Source organism: Protopterus annectens, chromosome 10.part0, assembly GCF_019279795.1.
Source record: "Protopterus annectens isolate FY-2018-M chromosome 10.part0, PAN1.0, whole genome shotgun sequence".
In the NCBI taxonomy this organism is placed as follows: domain Eukaryota; kingdom Metazoa; phylum Chordata; order Ceratodontiformes; family Protopteridae; genus Protopterus; species Protopterus annectens.
In genome coordinates, this window is record NC_056744.1 from 1,205,200,148 (window position 1) to 1,205,219,022 (window position 18,875).

Genomic DNA, 18,875 nt, shown 5'->3' on the forward strand with positions numbered 1-18,875 from the left:
AGATTGCCGTGTCTGTCCCGATTCCTCAGTGGGCTGTGCAGATCCTTCAGACCCCTGCACTGAATTCGCTGAGCCATGCATTGGCAGTGTCCTGCAGCCCATGATTTCTGGGGTAGAAGTGTTACATGGGGCGGATGGGTTTCTCAGATGTAAACGTGTGTCGTACCATCAGAAGATTGCTTGGCCACTGCCGGCCATCCCAGGTTAACAGATACTGTGGACAACAGGGTTGATCTTTCACAGACCTTGCAGTCCCAGTTGTTTTTGACTGTCCTCTCCTTTGCACTGCACCTCCGCGGGTGGTTGCTTGTTGCTGATTTTTGTCACTGTCTGTCCCTGACACCCCCTTCTGAAAGAACGATTCCCAAAAATGCAGGAGAAGGTAGGGTCAGACTGACAGGTGGGTGAAAAATGAAAATGTGGTCCTAAATCAACAGAAATAAATCACTTGCACCCATGTAGTAGGAAGGGGAGGACAGTGGGAAACAGGTAAGGCTGCAGGTTATGCCAAAACTGGAATGCGACACCGACCCCAAACCATGGGGGTAGAAGTATGGCCAAATATGGCCATGGACATGCAGGACAACAGGGAGGTCGCTCAAAGATGAGTAAGACTCCAAGGTCTGTTAGATCCCAAGCCCTGGGGAAAGAAACAGGACGAAACATGGCAGTCCTGGTTCCAACAGGCATGGTAGGGGTTTAACGGAAAAGTACCCTCAAAGTTATGGGTAACTGATTATCAGGTGTGTGTGTGTGTGTGTGTGTGTGTGTGTGTGTGTGTGTGTGTGTGTTTGTATGTTTGTGTGCATGTGTACATATGAGGTTGCAGTGAGCAGCACACTGTGTCCATCAGGAAGAAGCCAAACTATGTTTGCTGTTGTGATTTTTAGTATATGTTTTTCTTTACATCATAGTCAAACATCTGTGTCAATGTGACAGTGTCATTTAAATTACTGGAGGGCACATATCTGTCTGTCTGGATGTGAAATACATTAACCTGGACATTAGTTCTGTATTTAGTAAAAATATATACCGGCTGAGATTAATAAACTGTTGGAAAATGAAAAAAATAATAAAAATATATGAATACCAATGGAATAAAGCACTGCCCAGACGTACGCCATGAAATCAGAATAATTTATTAATAGTTAAAAATGGTTAGCACTTTCACAACTGCTTCATCAGACCATAAACACAAGAAAAAGTAACTGCACCCATGTATATATATATATATATATATACAGAGAAGAGAAAGACTGGACACGTGGGGCAAATTACTGATATATGGATCATGAAGGAGCAGGAAAAATAAATGTTTGCAGGGTTTGAACTGCAAAGTATTTTTGCAGTGGGATCAGCTTGTCTTTGTACTTCACTAACAAGGTCAGTACAATTTTAAAATGTGTTTATTATTGTTAAAAATGCTAAATGTCACAGATATACATGAGGAAAGCTATTAAGACTACAGTGTTTTGTTTACCAAGAGTGATCTTTCCAATGGGTAGAGTCTTGTATTGGTTGATCACTTTGACAATAAAATACTCTTTAGTCATAAAGCTCAGCTCTTCTAAAATTCCCATCCCATCTAATTGTTGATGATTTGTATTCCTGGAGAGAATTACAGTAGATAATGTGGTAATGTAGCTGTAACATTTTATCCTTTATTGTATTAAAAATGTAATTGGTTCTGTTTCATTCTATTGGAGCTATTTTTGAAACCTGAGTGAATTAACAGTATTACAAACAGTATTTAGTCTAATTGCATGCTTTCTCAATAAAACATGCTGTTTTCTTGCATAAAAGGCAAATCCAGAAAAATGTTATTAGCCACAGTGCCATATTATAAATCTGATCATAGATTTCTCTGTGTTTTAAAGCAAACAGGGTATTATAATGCAAAAAAAGTTAAATAGCAGAATCTTTCCATTGCAGTCAGAGATAATTAAAGTAGGACAAAGAAAATAGTAGGCTTTGACCAGTACATTGCAGTTATCTCGGACAGCATGAAGTTACATTTATGTATCTTGAGCTGCAATTCTGACATTATTCGATATTCTGCTGGTATGAGACATCACTGCGTACTGCATGGTGGATTATTCTGTAAAATAAACTTGTTCAATGTGCTTTTAGAGAAAGGAATTGCAGATCACTTTATTTTTTTTTAATTGCTCAACACCATTCAAGTCTTTCAGTCTTATTTTAGTGTTGTTTTGTGGTGTTACCAGTTATAACAAGTAATTGAAACCCACATACATTTACAGCTGTAGCCCTATTTATAAGAGAGATAACTGTTAGAAAATAGATCATTGAGTTCCTACATTTGTGAATGGACATCTGTGAGTGGCCATAATGTGGCATAGAGGAGTGCAGGCTATCAGTCATATTCTGAATAGACCATGGTTTGACTGGCTACCATGACATGTTACAGTGGTTTGTCACAGTACTGCATTCCAAGTCGTAGAAACACAGTTAAGAAGTGGTTTCACAGGCAATGGAATGCCCCTTCACAGAATATGCAGGTCAACATTATTTGCAAGTATGTTGTGGATGATCCCATTCCTCCATGTGTGTGTGTGTGTTTGTGTGTGTGTGTGTGTGTGTGTGTGTGTGTGAGTGTGTGTGTGTGTGTGTGTGTGTGTGTGTGTGTGTGTGTGTGTGTGTGTGTGTGTGTGTGCACATGCGCGCACATGCACACGCATGTGTGTCTGTTATGCCCCTTCACACCATGTTCATTTGCAGCCGTTGTCTGGTAGTTTCCTTTCAACTGTGTAAGTGGCAATGGCTGGATCACATGACACTTTGAAATGTGTTGCTGTGTGCTAATGTCTGATATATATTTTGAGCAGACCATGTATTCCACAGCATAGGTTGCACTGGATTTATCATGGTACGGCAACAGCAGGTATCTGTATTGGTGTATAATGTAGATTTAATGGTATCTGCAATACTGTTGTGTACCATAAATAATTGCAGATTTACTTCTGCTAATCAGTATTTTGTTGTACATCTGTAGGGAGGTATTCTTTCCTATCTTTTTCATTTTCCTGTCACTGGTGTTTCTGTCATCATAATGAAGTGGGCTAAACTGATTTTCTTTTTTTTAAAGATACTTCTTGCCCTGATACAGCCTCTTCAGACTCATTATAGGTACCAGGGGTGGCTCGTGCTATAGGACTGCAACCCTCCCACCTAAAAAACAAATAAAAATAAAACAGAGACACAAAAACAAACACCGCAAATTCCTGGAAGTGACTGGAACACTCTCAGACTGCTTTCTCAGCAGTCTAGATAGAGGGAAAGATATCCCAGCCCCAAGATGCCCAGTAGACTCTCAGACCGCTTTCTCAGCAGTCTAGATAGAGGGAAAGGCATCTCGGCCACAAGATGCCCAGCAGTCTGTGCAGCGGTGAGTCATGAAATGGAGGCACTCTGGACCAGTCACGGATTTGGACTGATTGGGATGGAGCAAATGTGCAAGGAATACTAGCAAAGGGGCTGTTTGAATATAGGGGAGGTGTGTGTGTGTGTGTGTGTGTGTGTGTGTGTGTGTGTGTGTGTGTGTGTGTGTGTGTGTGTGTGTGTGTGTGTGTGTGTGTGTGTGTGTGTGTGTGTGTGTGTGTATGTGTGCGTGAAATGCCCCGGTTGCTATATACTGGTGGCTAGAGCAATCTCATGGTGATATGGTAGGGAATACCTCAGGCTTGAACCCTGTATGCAGGTTTTAAGGGCCTGAATTCCCTACCCACCACCATTTGTAAAAAATTTGCAGATTTTTGCCTCAAATTTGATTTGTTCTGTTCCTCATAATATCTGTGGTTTCTAAATGTTTAAATGCATTGATATTTGATGGTGCAGTGGTAACATTGTTACATCGCAGCTGTAGATTCTTAGGTTTGATTCTTGGGTGGGGTTCCTTTTGTGTGGAGTCTGCATCTTCTCCCTGTGTTTGTGTGGGTTTGCTTTTGTGTTCTCCCATGTTACAAAGACATGTCTGCATTATTTCTTCCTGGGCCTCTGCTGAAAATTGTCTTTTTGTTCCAAGTCAGACTGTTCTGGTTAACAAATGTTAAATAAAATTGACAGGCATTTGAATTTCAGACTTCAGGTTTCTGAATGCTTAATTCTTTAAATGTTTGATGGTGCAGTAGTAGCATTGTTGCTTCACAGCTATGGGTTTTCTGGTTTGATTCTTGGCTGGACTGCCTTCTGTGTGGAGTCTGTATCTCTTCCCTGTGTTTGTGTGGATTTGCTCTTGTGTTTTACAAAGACATGTGTCTGCAGTATTTCTCCCTGGACCTCTGCTGAAAATTGATTTTGTTCCATCAGAAGTAAAATTGGCAGGCATTTGAATTTCAGACTTCATATTCTTCAGAAAATACATAGTAACACAACCTTTTATTCTAGCTATTTTCTAAGTTTACAAGATGAATATTTGAACATTGTTCCTATTTTTGGGACTGTATTCCCCCATTATTGGCTTTGTCCAGGTTTTTTGTGCTAAGGTTGACAGCTATGGCAAGAACTGAATCCGCTGAATATGTTTGAGGGCTGTATTCCCTCATTACTGGGTTTGTTCAGGTGTTTTGTGCTAAGAGGTTGACAGCTATGGTGAGAACTGAATTCACTAAATGATAGCCATTTAAGTTTCAGTCTTTTTCTCTTTCACAAAGCAGCTAATTTGGCATAGTGGTATGTTGCTCTGACTGTTTTGCACAGGGACCTTGGCAGTAAAATGTATGGTGGTAACACAGCATTTTATTCTAGCAACTTTTGAAGATTGTACAAGCAATGTTTAATGTGTCCCTGCTTTTTGGGCTTTTGACCCCCCCCCCCAATAAATTGTGGCTTTTTCCAGATTTCTTGTGCTGCGAAGATGAGATGCAGTTGAGTATTGAGTAGATTTTACAAGGAGTTGAGAGCTGCAGGGGAAGAGAAGTTTAGTGCTGCTTATGCTGAATCTGCTTGTGTTATTAATAGCACAACAGGTGGTGTGCTTGCTTTTGTTGCAGAAGGCTGTGGGTTCTACTTCCACAAAGGGTGGATGCTGCCATATTCAGAATGTCCTCCTTGGTTAAGATACTAGCTATGAGCCTGTTATCTGTTTGCCATCCATTTCCTGTTGCAATATTACTAGCTTATCATTTTTTAATGTAATATAGGCAATTTATTCCTCAGGGGCAACAGACACTTTATTTTTCGATGAAACCATGAAATATAAAGGTGTTTGCTAGCAGCAACCTCTTCATTAGTTTCAAATTTCTTTAATGTGGAATTATTTAGATGATGTTTACTTCTTCAGAGATTGTGCATATTTACTGATAATGGTGGACTGTAGAATTGTGCATATTTACTGATAATGGCGGACTGTAGAATTGTCCATATTTACTGATAATGGTGGACTGTAGAAGTCTGAGTAGACTTTTATGATGGAAATGTTCTGTACTGGGCAGTTTTGTCATTATGGGTGCATGCATTTTGTTTCATTGTTTACTGGAAAAATGTTCAAAACAATAACTTTACAAAGCCCTCTAACAACTGTACTGTATTGTACAAGAAATATAATTTAGTACAATCAGAAAGGTGTATCAAAGAGCACATGTATGTTTCATGTGCAAGGGGCCTATGATTTGAAAACAGCACAAAATTAATCTTTATCTGCCACTGGCAAAATGTATTTTCTTTGAATGTGGGTTTCAATGCTTTTTCAATGAATGTGAGTTTCAAGGGCAGAGAAGTTTTAATGCTAAGTCTGTTTTCGTTGTGAGACTGCATTGCTTTGTTTAGCAGATGTCTTAGTGTTTGTGCTGTAAAATGCAAAATAAAACTTTCAAATGAAGTCCAAATCATCACAGAAGTAAAGCAGTATGCACATTAGTGTTTATGGTAAATGGAGTAAAATAGCCAAGTAATGGATCATTGGAATGGCTGCAGGGGGGAGGCTCCATTCGACCATGATTTTGTGAGGGGGAAGGGCGGCAAACTCAAAGACAGCCCCAGTTGAACTATACCTCACAACTGTCCACATTTTCAAAGAATGAATAGATTTTTGCTTCTTATTTTTGGTTTGTCCTCATAAAATTTGTGGTTTTCTGGCAAATCATTTAGGAATTAAGTCACTAAATAATGACACACTGAGTTTCAGACTTCATAACCTTCAGAAAAATGCATGCTAAAGTAAGACCTGTTATTCTATCAACTGTCTCGGTTTATACAAGAGCAATTTTTAGTACTGTTTATATGTTCCCCCAATATATTTGGCCTTGTCCAGATTTATTGCATTAACAGGTTGAGAGATACATGCAAATAAACTGCTTTCTAGAATTAGGCATAGCCAGACCTCTCAACTGTCCCCGATTTTGGCTCAAAATATTGCTTTTCCCCCTAATAATCCCTCCGCAAAATAGCAATTTTGGAATAAGACATGGAGAGTTTACAATTAAGAAATAACTGTAATAATCATTGTTATAGATTACTTTTATTTCAGAAATGCATGTAGATTCTTTTATTTTGTCAGCTGCTCAAGTTAGCAATACTAATATTCTTTGACAGGTTCCCAGCTGTATTGTGTGGCTATTTTATATTTTTGCATCACATTTTTGGTCCATTTTTCATAAAATTGTGTTTTTTTTTTTTTTTTGCAAATTAGTGACAAATCATTAAAGACTGAAGTTAGAAAATAATGACAGATATTTGAGTTTCAGATTTCATACCCTTCAGAAAATTCATACTAATGCAAGACCTATTCTATTATCTTTCTAAGTTTATAAGAGCAATATTTCAAAATTGTCCTTATTTTTGGGGCCTTTGTCCCACTTCTGTGTATGGCTTTGTCCAGATTTCTTGCTCTGAGGTTGAGAGATATGACAGATGTGTCAGGGCCATCACAGTCAGCCAGAGACATTTCAAATTGTGACATATTTGTTGCACCCCACTCCCCCATGTAGTGACTCTGGATGTGCCCAAGCAAGGCAAGGAGTAGTTATGCAGTGTAAATGTGCAGTGTGTCCCCCCATCCAAGCTAGATACAAGTACTACAGTAGCTTTTCATCTGTCCTTGATTTTGCAGAATGGTCTGGTTTCTGTCATATTTTTGTACTGTTGATTTATGCTTATTACTCAGAAAGTGCATGTTGCTCTGTGTCTAAGTAGCAATGCTTTAATGACCATCAGGTAAGCTTGTCTGAGATCGTAAGATGCAAGTAAGCTTTAATAAGCATACTGTTAAAGAATTCCCAACAATGAAAGCATTTCTGTTGTTGCCATGCAGAGAATACTTAACTAGATAATGTATAAGCCTTGGGTATTGAAATGCATATGACAGTATTTATAATAAAGGACAGGATTACATTATTTTAAGAAGCTCATTACCCTTGGAGACTTCCAGTCATCTCTGCAGGATTTACCCGTAAACTAAACAGAATGCCAATCATGTGTGGTCCATAACCTGTACAGTAATCCTTTAAACAATGTATCTTGAACTTGTTTCTTGTTTGCTTTTCATTTTTTACTTTGATCATGTTTTCCCCATGAAACAAGTACATAGTTGTCAGGCAGCAGTTCTTTTTTGGATAAGAAACATTTTTACAAGTGGGGGCATCACAGAGATTTCTACTTTCAGCATGTTACTTGGTACTTTAATAAAGCTGAATATAAATTATAATTAGAACTGCAGTGCAAGGAGAAGTGGTTTGAGTTGAGTGCTGCTTGTTTTTCTTATACTTGATTTTGACTGGCATTCCAGTAATGTATTTAAAAAGTAATTTATTTTTTCATGCCTCACAACCTTTTTGTTTCCATCTAGATATTATGTAAGCTGTCATGCAGCCAATGCATTTAAATATTTTTATTCTTCTACACTTCATTTTGTCTTGATTGGACTCTCATAATGATGGTTTGGCACCCAGGGCAGCGTATTTAATTAAAGTTAGTTTTTGTGGTTTTGAACATAGCTCCTCCCCTTTCTAGTTGGCTGCACCCCTTCCCATTGGCCCCACCCATTCAGCTGTCTCCTGCAGCCCCCCCTTTGATTTGAAGTCACCATCGCCACTGACAGACACACAAGATAGAAAAGATGGCAGTTAGAGTAAACTGAGCTTTTTCATGTTGTACTCAAACTAGTCATTTTAAGGTGGTAGCTCGTTAACGTATGCATGTAATTAATGTACCATTGACAGAAGCAGATTTTGTCATTTCAGCAATGAATGGCAGGGGCTGTATCTTTTTCAAGATCTTTAAATGATTTAAAATGATAAAAAAAGGAATGTAACAATTGATGGATTTATGGTAAAATGAGAATGTGAAATGGAATACTGTGCTCTGGTATTGCATGTGTTGCTTTATCTCCCATCGATCCTTGTGTTCCAGTTTCTCCATTTTAAAGCTTTACAAAGCACTGACTCATGCACCTAGCTAAGAAATATGAGCATCACTGTGCTACTGTCAACTCAAACAACTGCCCCCATAAAAAAAAAAACAGCTATAGCTACTTTATTGCTCAATACACTCATCTGCAAAATACTAAATGATGGCTACTATGTCTTCAAAGCAGGCAACAGTTCAGAACCAGTCCTGTGTTATTAGAACTAATATGGTACTCAGTTATTTGGGCCCCCATGGATACTTGGCATGTGTGAAAAGAGCTTCCTTAAAATTAGTTCCAGTTGTTTTGGACAATCTCCCAGAAAATATAGGTACCATAAACTACTGACTAGTTTTCAAGAAAAAGCTCAGAGGCAATCTTTTCAGATAATGTAAATACAAGTGCAATAGAGTCATGGGTTAACACAATGATATACTGGTTCTTAGGTTCCAATATACTGGTTCCATTCCATACTTTGGAGGTGTAATGTGTTTTGGTACTACAGTAACAACAAAAGTGATACAAATAAAATTATTCACCCAATACCTCTCAGCTGTCCAGATTTTTGCAAAATGTTCAGATTGTTGCCTCATATTTTAGGTCAGTTTTTCATAAAATGTGTGTTTTTTTGGCAAACTATTGAAGATTGTTGTCACTAAATCATGACATTCATTTGAACTTCAGACTTCATATCCATCAGAGAATGCATGCTAATGTAAAACCTTTTAGTATATTAATTTTCTAAGTTTATAAGAACAATATTTAAAAATGGTCCCTATTTTTCAGCCTTTGACCCCCCCCTCCCCATTATTTTTGGTTTAGCCCAGTTTTCTTGTGCTTACAGGTTGAGAGGTATAATTCCCCCCTTTTCTTCTGTTTGGCCATGCAGCATTCACTTGCAGATTCCTAGTCATTTACATCTTACATCTTACAGTGGTGTGAGCTGTGCAGTGTAAGTACATATGGTTTATAATGACGTTGACATTGTATACTTAAGCATTATTCTTGTATGCATTCTTGTAAATATTAACATATTATTTGCTCCCTGCCACACCTTGGTACATGTTTCAGACAGTGGGCCAGATTCATGAAGGCTTGCATGGAGTCTAAGAGTAGAGTAAGACTCCATGCAGCCAACATGTCCGCCGAGCGATCCAGGAACAGCCGGTAGGGGCGAACAACAGAGCTCTCAAAACTAGTCCTACACGGACAGGGCTTGGATATGGAAACTACCTCAACTGCAGGTGAAAGCTATGCAAATGAGGTAAATTTGCAATCCAGGAAACCCAAACCTGTCCGAGTAGGAGTAGTGTCATTTGCAGAAATGTACTCAGTTGACAACTGAGTACGGTTCTGCAAATAGCAAAACGGAGCCGTGACAGCTCCAAAAAAAAAAGGATGCATTTACAGGAGGAAGCATGCCAATGGCCAAAAATACGTCCATTGGCAATGTGAAGTGATGCAAAATAAAAATAAAATAACTTTTTTTTTCATCCTGATCTCCGGAGTTTAAGCATTGCGCAGTGCCGTGCAAACGCGCTGCACCATAAAAACCAGAAAATTTATAATTAAGATCCACAAATGTGGATTTTATTGCTGATATGAATTTGCAATGCAAGTGAATGGCAGGCTGAAGACAACATGGCCAATGAGTAGAGGTTGCTAAGGGGGGAAGCTCAGTCTAAGAGATGTAACCAAGCATTAGTAGGCAATCCTATGCAAATGAGGGTTAGGATAGTGAATCGCAAGTTTACATAGCAAATGAGCACAGTCAGTGGAGTGTAGGAGTAGGATAAGGGGAGTAATAGAGTAGAAGATAGGTGACATCATGAGGGGGGTATGCATGAAAGAAGTGAAGCTCATTGGAGAAGAGTGGCATGTGTCAGCTGACATTTACATATCATTGAAAGAGGTGTGTCAACAGGTAGGCAAGGTAAAGTAAAGAAATTGAAGGTGTATGCCGTGGATAACACCAAAGTTTCTTGCTGAGCGTGCATGCGCATGTGTGCACTCCAGTAAACCCAAGTAAGACAGTGTGCACGCGTGTTAGCGTGTGTGTGCGCGTGTAAGCCAGAGTAAGCATATGTAAGGCTCTGTAAACAGTTGTAAGCACGTTTGCACTGGTGTGTGTGCATTTTAACAAGAATAAACAAGTTTTTGTCCATGTAAGCATGTGTGCATGCGTGTTAGCTGCTGTGCGTGTGTTTGTGCTTATGTGCACGGCGCTCCCCCCGAGGAAACAGAAAGGAAAAAGGAAGCACACCAAATAGTAGGAAGTTACCAGGGAGTACTAGCAGAGCTAGCAGGTGAAAACAATCAGAATCAGGCAATTACACAGGCAGTACACTAGCACAGCCCAGCCCAGCACTTAAAACTCTGTAACAACAGTTCATTATGTTTCTCTCAAGAGACACTGCAACACTGCAGTAAGCTAATAGAAGTGAAAACTGAAAAAGCTTTACTGAGACAAAAAATGTTAGGGGCTGCCATGGCTGTTATAAGGCGACATATGCAACATGCTGAGGGTGGTGATAATGCAAATGTTGCTGGACAACCCACAGTGAGGAGACGGAGAAGAGTGTACAGGCCCATGGTAACCTACCAGGGGCTACATGAGCTGGAGATAGTGGAGTGCTATAGAGTGGGCAGAGACCTCCTGCAAGAAATTGTTGAGCTGTGCAGGCGATGCCTCACACACAGAACCAACAGAGGGGAACCCATCCCAGTGGAAACCAAGGTATGTGCTGGCCTAAGAATATTAGCAACAGGTACCTTCCAGAGACCAACTGGTGATATGATGGGGATATCACAGGCATCAGCATCCAGGTTACTGCACCAGTTACTGGATGCCATGTCAGCACATGTCGGTGATCATGTATATTTCCTCAAGTACCGTGAGGTATTGGCCAGCAATATGCGTCTCTTACAGCAAATAGTGGAATACCCTGAGGTAGTGGGTGCAATAGACTGCATGCACATATGCATCAAAGCACCAGCCGGTGAGCGGGGTAGGGTCTACTTCAACCGTAAGGGCTTCCCCTCCATCAACTGCCAGGTCATGTGTGATGCCCGGGGCATAATACTGAATGTGTGTGCTGGCTGCCCTAGAAGCTACCATGATTCCCATATCTGGCATCTGACGCAGCTGTACCAGACATTTGCCAATGGGGACATCCCACATGGTCACCTAGTGGGGGATGCTGGCTATGCACTGGAGCCGTGGCTGATGACACCCATCAGAAATGCACACACACCTGAACAGGAACGCCATAATGAGGCACACACACAAACATGAAATGTAATCAAGCATGTGTTTGGGCTGCTCAAGTCACGGTTCCGGTGCTTGGACACATCTGGTGGAGCCTTGCAGTACTCACCAACTACATGTACCCAAATTGTCATGGTATGTGCTATGCTACATAATATGATCCTGCAAAAACAGCTGCAGCAGGACCAGCATAGGCCTGGACCAAACAGCCCCCCACCATTGCCAAGGCCATCACAGGCAGATCGTGACTCAGAGGAGGAACAACCTGAGCCTGCCCCAGTAGGCAGAATGAGGCATGCCCAGTATGCTTTGGCCTTGGCAAAGAGGCAACGCATAGCACATACACTGGCTCAGTAGGAACTCTGGAAATGATACCTCTCTCTGACACGCACATATAGTAAAAGGGATGCCTAAGTTGACACTACCTGCTTTCAAACATGTATAGTGAGTGTAGTATCTGCATCCGACATAGCCAGCCCTGCAGCTCCACCTGAGGCATGATTGCCATGTTTTAAGCAATATAAAGCAGTGCTAAACAACATTTACCACCATGTAATATATGTAAAGAAAATCGCACACACCAACTAGCACAACTGTGGTCAATGTTGAGTAATATTGGCCAACGTCCAGCAATGTTGGTTAATATTGAGCAATGTTGGACAAGCTGGGTCTAAGTATATGAAGGTCTCTCCAAACACCATTATATTGGGTTACTTCAACTACCCAAACATTGACTGGGAGCATTACTCAAGCCCACCACCCTAGCCCAAAGGTTCCTAGAATTTATAAACTCAAATGCTATGGAACAACTAGTTACCACCTCCACAAGAGGGGATAACATACTGGACCTTGTCATCACCAACATGGGGACTCCATGCTCCATACCAGAGGTATTCCCCTCATTGGTAAGATGGGACCATAAATTAATCTTACTGGATATCCACATCCCGATCCCACCCACAGCCCAGAATCCACAGTGAAAAACTTCTCAAAAGCTAACTTCACACTTCTCAAATCCGAGGTGGAATCCTTCAAGGCCCCTGGGCCAGTGGAAACTATGGCTCAAACTGCAGAATCCTTTATAAACGCATTATATGGACACCTTCAGGAATGCATGGATCATGCTATCCCAAACAAAACCAAGACCCAATCTTCCAAAGGCAGGCATCCTGCCTGGTGGACCCCAGCCATAAATAAGCTGTACAACAGAAGGAGAAAGCTACTACATGATAGAGCAAAATGCCTAAAAGGGAGGGCATCTCTGATCAGTACTAGCAAAAAACTACGATCCCTCATAAAATAATCCAAGGCCAGCTTCGAGAGAAAAATTGCACAGGACACTAAAGATAATCACAAGGCCTTCTTTAGTTATGTTAGGAACCTGGGTGGAAACTCCCTGATATGCTCAGAGTTGGTCCAAAATGACAAAAAATACACTGAACCCACAGACATTGCCAACATCCTGGCAGACAGGTTCAGTGCAAACTCCCCTCTCCCCCCCCTAAAGAGCAAATATCTATCCCAGCAGAGTGCTGCCTCCCTGACATCTCAGATGCTCAGGTGAGAACTGCCCTCTCCAAAGCAAAAAACAGAGCATCAATGGGACCAGACGGTGTCCTGGGCTGCGTCCTACATGAACTCCAAGAAACATAAAGCTGCTGTTCAATCTCAGCCTTACTACAGGATATGTACCCAAAGAATGGCGTACAGCAACAGTGGTCCCACTCCACAAAGGTGGTGCCTCTATGGACCCTGGAAACTATTGCCCCTTAAGCCTGACTAGCCTGGTCTGCAAAGCTATGGAAAGGATCATCATGGAACTCATAAACAAAGACATTGGGGACCTACAGACACTGGATCCCACCCAATTTGGCTTTGTTAGCAGCAGATCCTGCCTCTTAAAAGTGGTCAATTTCTTTGAAACAGTCACCAAGGCCATTGATGAGGGGAAGGTTGTCCACACAGCCTACCTGGACCTCGCAAAGGCCTTTGACACATTACCCCACTCAGGCATCATAGATAAGCTCTCCAGCTTAAATATAAACCCCTATGTCATAAGATGGGTTGCAAGCTGGCTCAAGGACAGAACCCACATAGTAAGAATTGCTGGAGCCATGTCAGACTCTAAACCAGTTACAAGTGGCATCCCACAAGGCTCAGTCCTGGGACCTCTCTTGTTCGGTACATATTTTTCGGAGGTTCAGGCTAACACGGGAGGACTGTGGCTGACCAAGTTCACAGATGACTGCAAACTGGGTGCCATAATTGACTCTCCAGCTGACACAAGCATCCTCCAAAAGGGTCTCATAGAGAGGGATAACTGGTGCCAGAGCCATGGCCTAAAGCTAAATGCTAAAAAGTGTATAGTCATACTCTTTGGCAAAAACAAAGTGCCCACAAATTACCACATAGGCGGGAATCCATTAAGTACAGAAGACGTAATTAGGGACCTGGGGACCCAAGTAGAGAGTAATCTCTCCTTTGACAACCACATTGCCAAAGTGGTTAGAAAGACCTTCTGTATAGCTCACCTTATCATGAAAGGATTCACATCTAGCTCGAGGGAGGTCATTGTGCCCCTTTATTCATCCCTCATCAGGCCCATAATTGAATACAATGCCCCATTTGGGATGTACCTTACCTGACACCTGCAGCAACTAGAAAGACTCCAAAAGTACCTCACAAAGAGGATCATGGGACTCAAACAGATGCCATATGCTGCTCAGTTAAAGAAACTCCAGCTCTACTCAGTTGCATATCGCCTACTTAGAAGCGATCTATGCCTGACGTATAAAGCTATGTCCAACCTGGAATTAATGAGCATACTCCACCTCAGAAAAATCCAAATCCCTTAGAGCTACGTGCTCGAGGGACTTGAACCTCAGCACAGAAATAAATAGGACATGCTGGAGGGACAGATTCATAACACAGAGGCTCCCTTTGCTCTGGAATAAAATCCCAGTCCATGTTAGGCAGAACCCCACACTGACTCTTCTCAAGAGGAATCTTGACGAGTGGATGGGAGATTGTAGGTTTACCCCGGGAATTACTTTAGTGTCAGTACTAGACAGAGGCACAGTAAACTAATCTTAAAAAGGGCACAGTAAAATCAGTTCAGAGGGTGGCGAAAGCCAAACACACTCTGGCTAGGCTTGTAAATGCCTTAGGGCAGATAGCCTAGTATGAACCTATGAACCTATGAACCTAAGTAGGGCATAGCTGAACAAAAGCCAACATGCTCATATTTGCTCTACAGGCCCTTAAGCAGTCTGGTCTACTCAGTATTAAAATATAAAGCAGTGGTGGGCCTCGAACCCAGGATACTGTGCACTATAGTCATAGTACTAAACCATGACAGTATTGCAGTGGTCAGTCTGTATGAAGAAATGTTGATAAGTTTATGCAAAGTATTCCATGGAAACCCTGCAGGCACAGCATAATCCCTGTCGAGTTATGACACAAAGGTGAGTTCCGCAGTAAGAATAGAACCTGACTTTCAACACACACAAAAGAAATGTTAATATTGGACATGTACACATACATCAACAAATGTAGTGGACCTCAGACAGCAACATACTGAAAGGTCACACTGGGCATGCTCACACACTTGAATAAATGAGACAAATGTCAGGCAACAGAACACTGACAGTCTGAACTGGGCATGCTCACACACTTAGGCCATGTCGGGGTACAGCAGTGGGCCACACATATCAGGCAGTTGCATGTGTTAACCCAGGAACCTCTCACTATCCAGCAGTCTGCCCTGTGCACACAGTTATATGACAACAGACACATATATAATATAGTGGAACCCTGTCATAATCAAATATGTTCTGCAGATGCCTAAGTTGCTCATAGAAAGTGGGAAAGCAAAGACGATAAAACCTGCAAATAGTATCAGCAATAAACATTGTGCATCTGAACATTATCATAGGTTCAGAGGTTGATACTAGGCTATCTGCCCTAGGGCATGTACAAGCCTAGCCAGAGTGTGTTTGGCTTTCACAACCCTGTCAAAGTAGAACACTGTGCCTGTGAATAGTAGGTCACACAAGATAGCCCATTTATGTTTAGTGTATTGTGCCTCTGTCTAGAAGGGACCCAGAAGATATCCCATGGTTAAACATATGATCACCCATCCACTTGTCAAGATGTCTCCTGTAGGTGGTCAGTGGGTGGCTCTGCCCATGCGAAACCGGGATTACAATCTGGAGTGAGTGGAGCCTCTGGGATAAGAATCTGTCCCTCCAGCATGTCCTATTAACATCTGTGCTGAGGTATATGTCCCTGGAGTGTGTAGCTCCAATGGAGTCGGATATCCTGAGGTGGAGCATGTTCATTAAATCTGGGTCAGATATTTCCTTAAACTACAGGCACACAACACATCTGAGTAGGTGGTAAGCGACTGAGCAGAGCTGGAGTTACTGTATCTGAATTGTACAGGGCATCCGTGTGAGTCCCTACATCTGCTTGTTGAGGAACATTTGTGGCCATTACAGTTGCTGCAGGTGTCAGGTAAGGTACATCCCAAATGTGACATTGTAACCAAGCATGGTCGTGATGAGTATAGGGGCACAATGACCTCACTTGATCAACATGTGAAACCATATGGGATAAGGTGGGCTATATAGAAGTTCTGTCTAACCACTTTGGCAACGTGATTGTCAAAGGCGAGAGTACGAACAAGTCATGTCCCCAAACCCCTAACAACTACTACCATATGTAATGGATTACTACCTATGTAGTAATGTGTGGGCATGTTGTTATTCCCAAAGGGGATGACTATGCAACTAATGGCATTTAGCTGTAGGCCATGGCTCAGGCACCAGTCATCCCATCTCTGTGAGACCCTGTTTGAGTATGCATGTGCCAGCTGGAGAGTTGATTATGGCACCCAGTTTGCAGTCATCTGCGAACATGGTCAGCCATATTCCTCCTGTGTTAGCCTGTACGTCACACAAATATATACTGAACAAGAGAGGCCCCAGGACTGAGCCTTGTGTGATGCCATGTGTAACTGGTGTATAGTCAGACATGGCACCTGCAATATTGAGCATGTGGGTGCTATCCCTGATCCAGGTAGCAATCCATCGTGTGATATATGTGTCGATATCGACACTGGTGAGCCTATGCATAATGGCCGAGTGGGGTATTGTGCTGAAGGGTTGTGCAAGGTCCAGGCAGGCTGTGTGGACAACTGTCCCTACACCGATGGACCTGGTAACTGTTTAAAGAATGCAAACAGGTCCAAGAGGCAAGATCTGCCCACAACAACGCCGAAATGTGTAGGACCCAGTGTCTGTAGGTTCCCGATGTCTATGTGCATGAGTCCCATTACAATACGCTCCATAGCTTTGCAGAATAGGCTAGTTAGCCTTATAGGCCGATATTGTCTGTGGTCCATTGTGGCAGCAACTCTGTGGAGTGGGATCACTATCCCTGTACACCATTCCTTGGGTACATATCCTGCAGTAACTCTGATATTGAACAGTGATGTAATGTGAGGGTTATGTCTGTCATGAAGCCTGTGTAAGATGCAGGCTGGGACGCCATCTGGTCCCATTGATGCTGTGTTGTCTGCTGTGGGGAGGTCATCACTCACCTGTTTATTTGTGATGTCAGGGAGGTTGCACTCTGTTGGGATGGACAGTAGCTCCTAAGGGGGGATGGGGGGGCATCTGCACTGAACCTGTTTGCCAGGATGTTGGCAATGTCTGTGGGTTCAGGTTATGTTTAGTCAGTATGCAGTAACTCACAGCATATCAATGAGTGTCCACCCAAGTACCTGAATTAACTGAAGAAGGCCTTGTGAGTGTCCTACGTGTCTGGTGCAATTGTCCGTTAGAAGTGGGCCTGACATAAATATATGAGTGATTGTAGCTGTCTGCTAATACAGATCACAGATGCCTTCCCTGTCTGGGATTGTGCTCTATCATGTAGTAGCGTCCTCCTTTTGTTGTATAGCTTATTAATGGCCGGGGTCTACCAGACAAGTCCCCTGCCATTGGAGAAGTGAGTCCAGTTGTTATTTGGGATAGCACGATCCATGCAGTCCACTAGGTGTCCATAGAATATGTATGTAAAGGATTCAGCAGTCTGAGCCATACTTACCACTGTCCAGGGTCTCTGAAGGATACCACCTTGGTTTGGAGAAGTGTGACATTTGCATTTGAGAAGTTCACCAAGATTACCCAGGATGGGTGTGGGGGCGGGATATGGATGTCCAGTGAGATAAATGTATGTTCTGACCTTACCAATGAGGGGTATATCTCAGGTGTGGAACATAGAGTCCCCATGGTGGTGATGATCATGTCCAATATGTTGTCCCCTCTTGTGGGTGTGGTGACTGGTTGTGCCATAGCATATGAGTTTACAAATAGTAGCAACTGTTGGGCGAGGGTGTTGGTGCCTGAGTACTATCCCCAGTCAATGTGTGGGTATTTGAAGTCACTCAATATTATGGTGTTTGTGGAGACCTTCATATTGTCCAGTGTTCCCTGGAAAGCCGAATGTGGTTCCTGAGTTTGGGAGGGTGGTCTGTAGCAGGCAACAAACCAAAAGTCAGATTTGCACAATGTTAGGTGCATATGTATGGTCTGTGATGCTTTGTGCAGTGCTACCAACCCGGAGGTATGTGTATCTGTGATGTATATGGATACTCCCCCTATTTGTGTTGGCCATTCTGAGTTTTGTGGTCAGAAAGCATGGTATGAAATATAACCTGGTAGTACTGGTGTGCATTTGGGAGCCTGAACCAGGTGTCTGTTAGTGCACAGATATCGCTGTTGTCCATACTGTGGAGATTCCTGAGTGGGCACAATTTGAGGGTAACACATCTGGTGTTGAGCAGCATTACCCTCAGTGTCATGTACTCTGTAATGTCTACGGAGGTGGGTTTGTCTTATGAGCCCTGCTTAAAAAAGGCAGTATGGTGGTAGCAAGTGCCTTAGCCAGTATTCAAAAGTCTAAGGGTGACAGGTGCAAGCTGTCCATAGGGAAGCTACGTGGCATGTCAAGCATGTCACCCCAGGCTGACAGACACTGTATCCCCTGTGAATGACACCAATATGTTAGCCAGCTGTTAAACATGATCAGTTTGTTGGTATACTGTGACATCATACTTGGTGAGTGTAAGATGCTAGACAAGGTCAGGGTCATACTGGCCTGGGCTACATGTTCAGAGAGTTCCTTTATGTATCATGTCATGTGGTCCAGGGAGGAACGTCTGAGGGTGTACGCACCAGCATG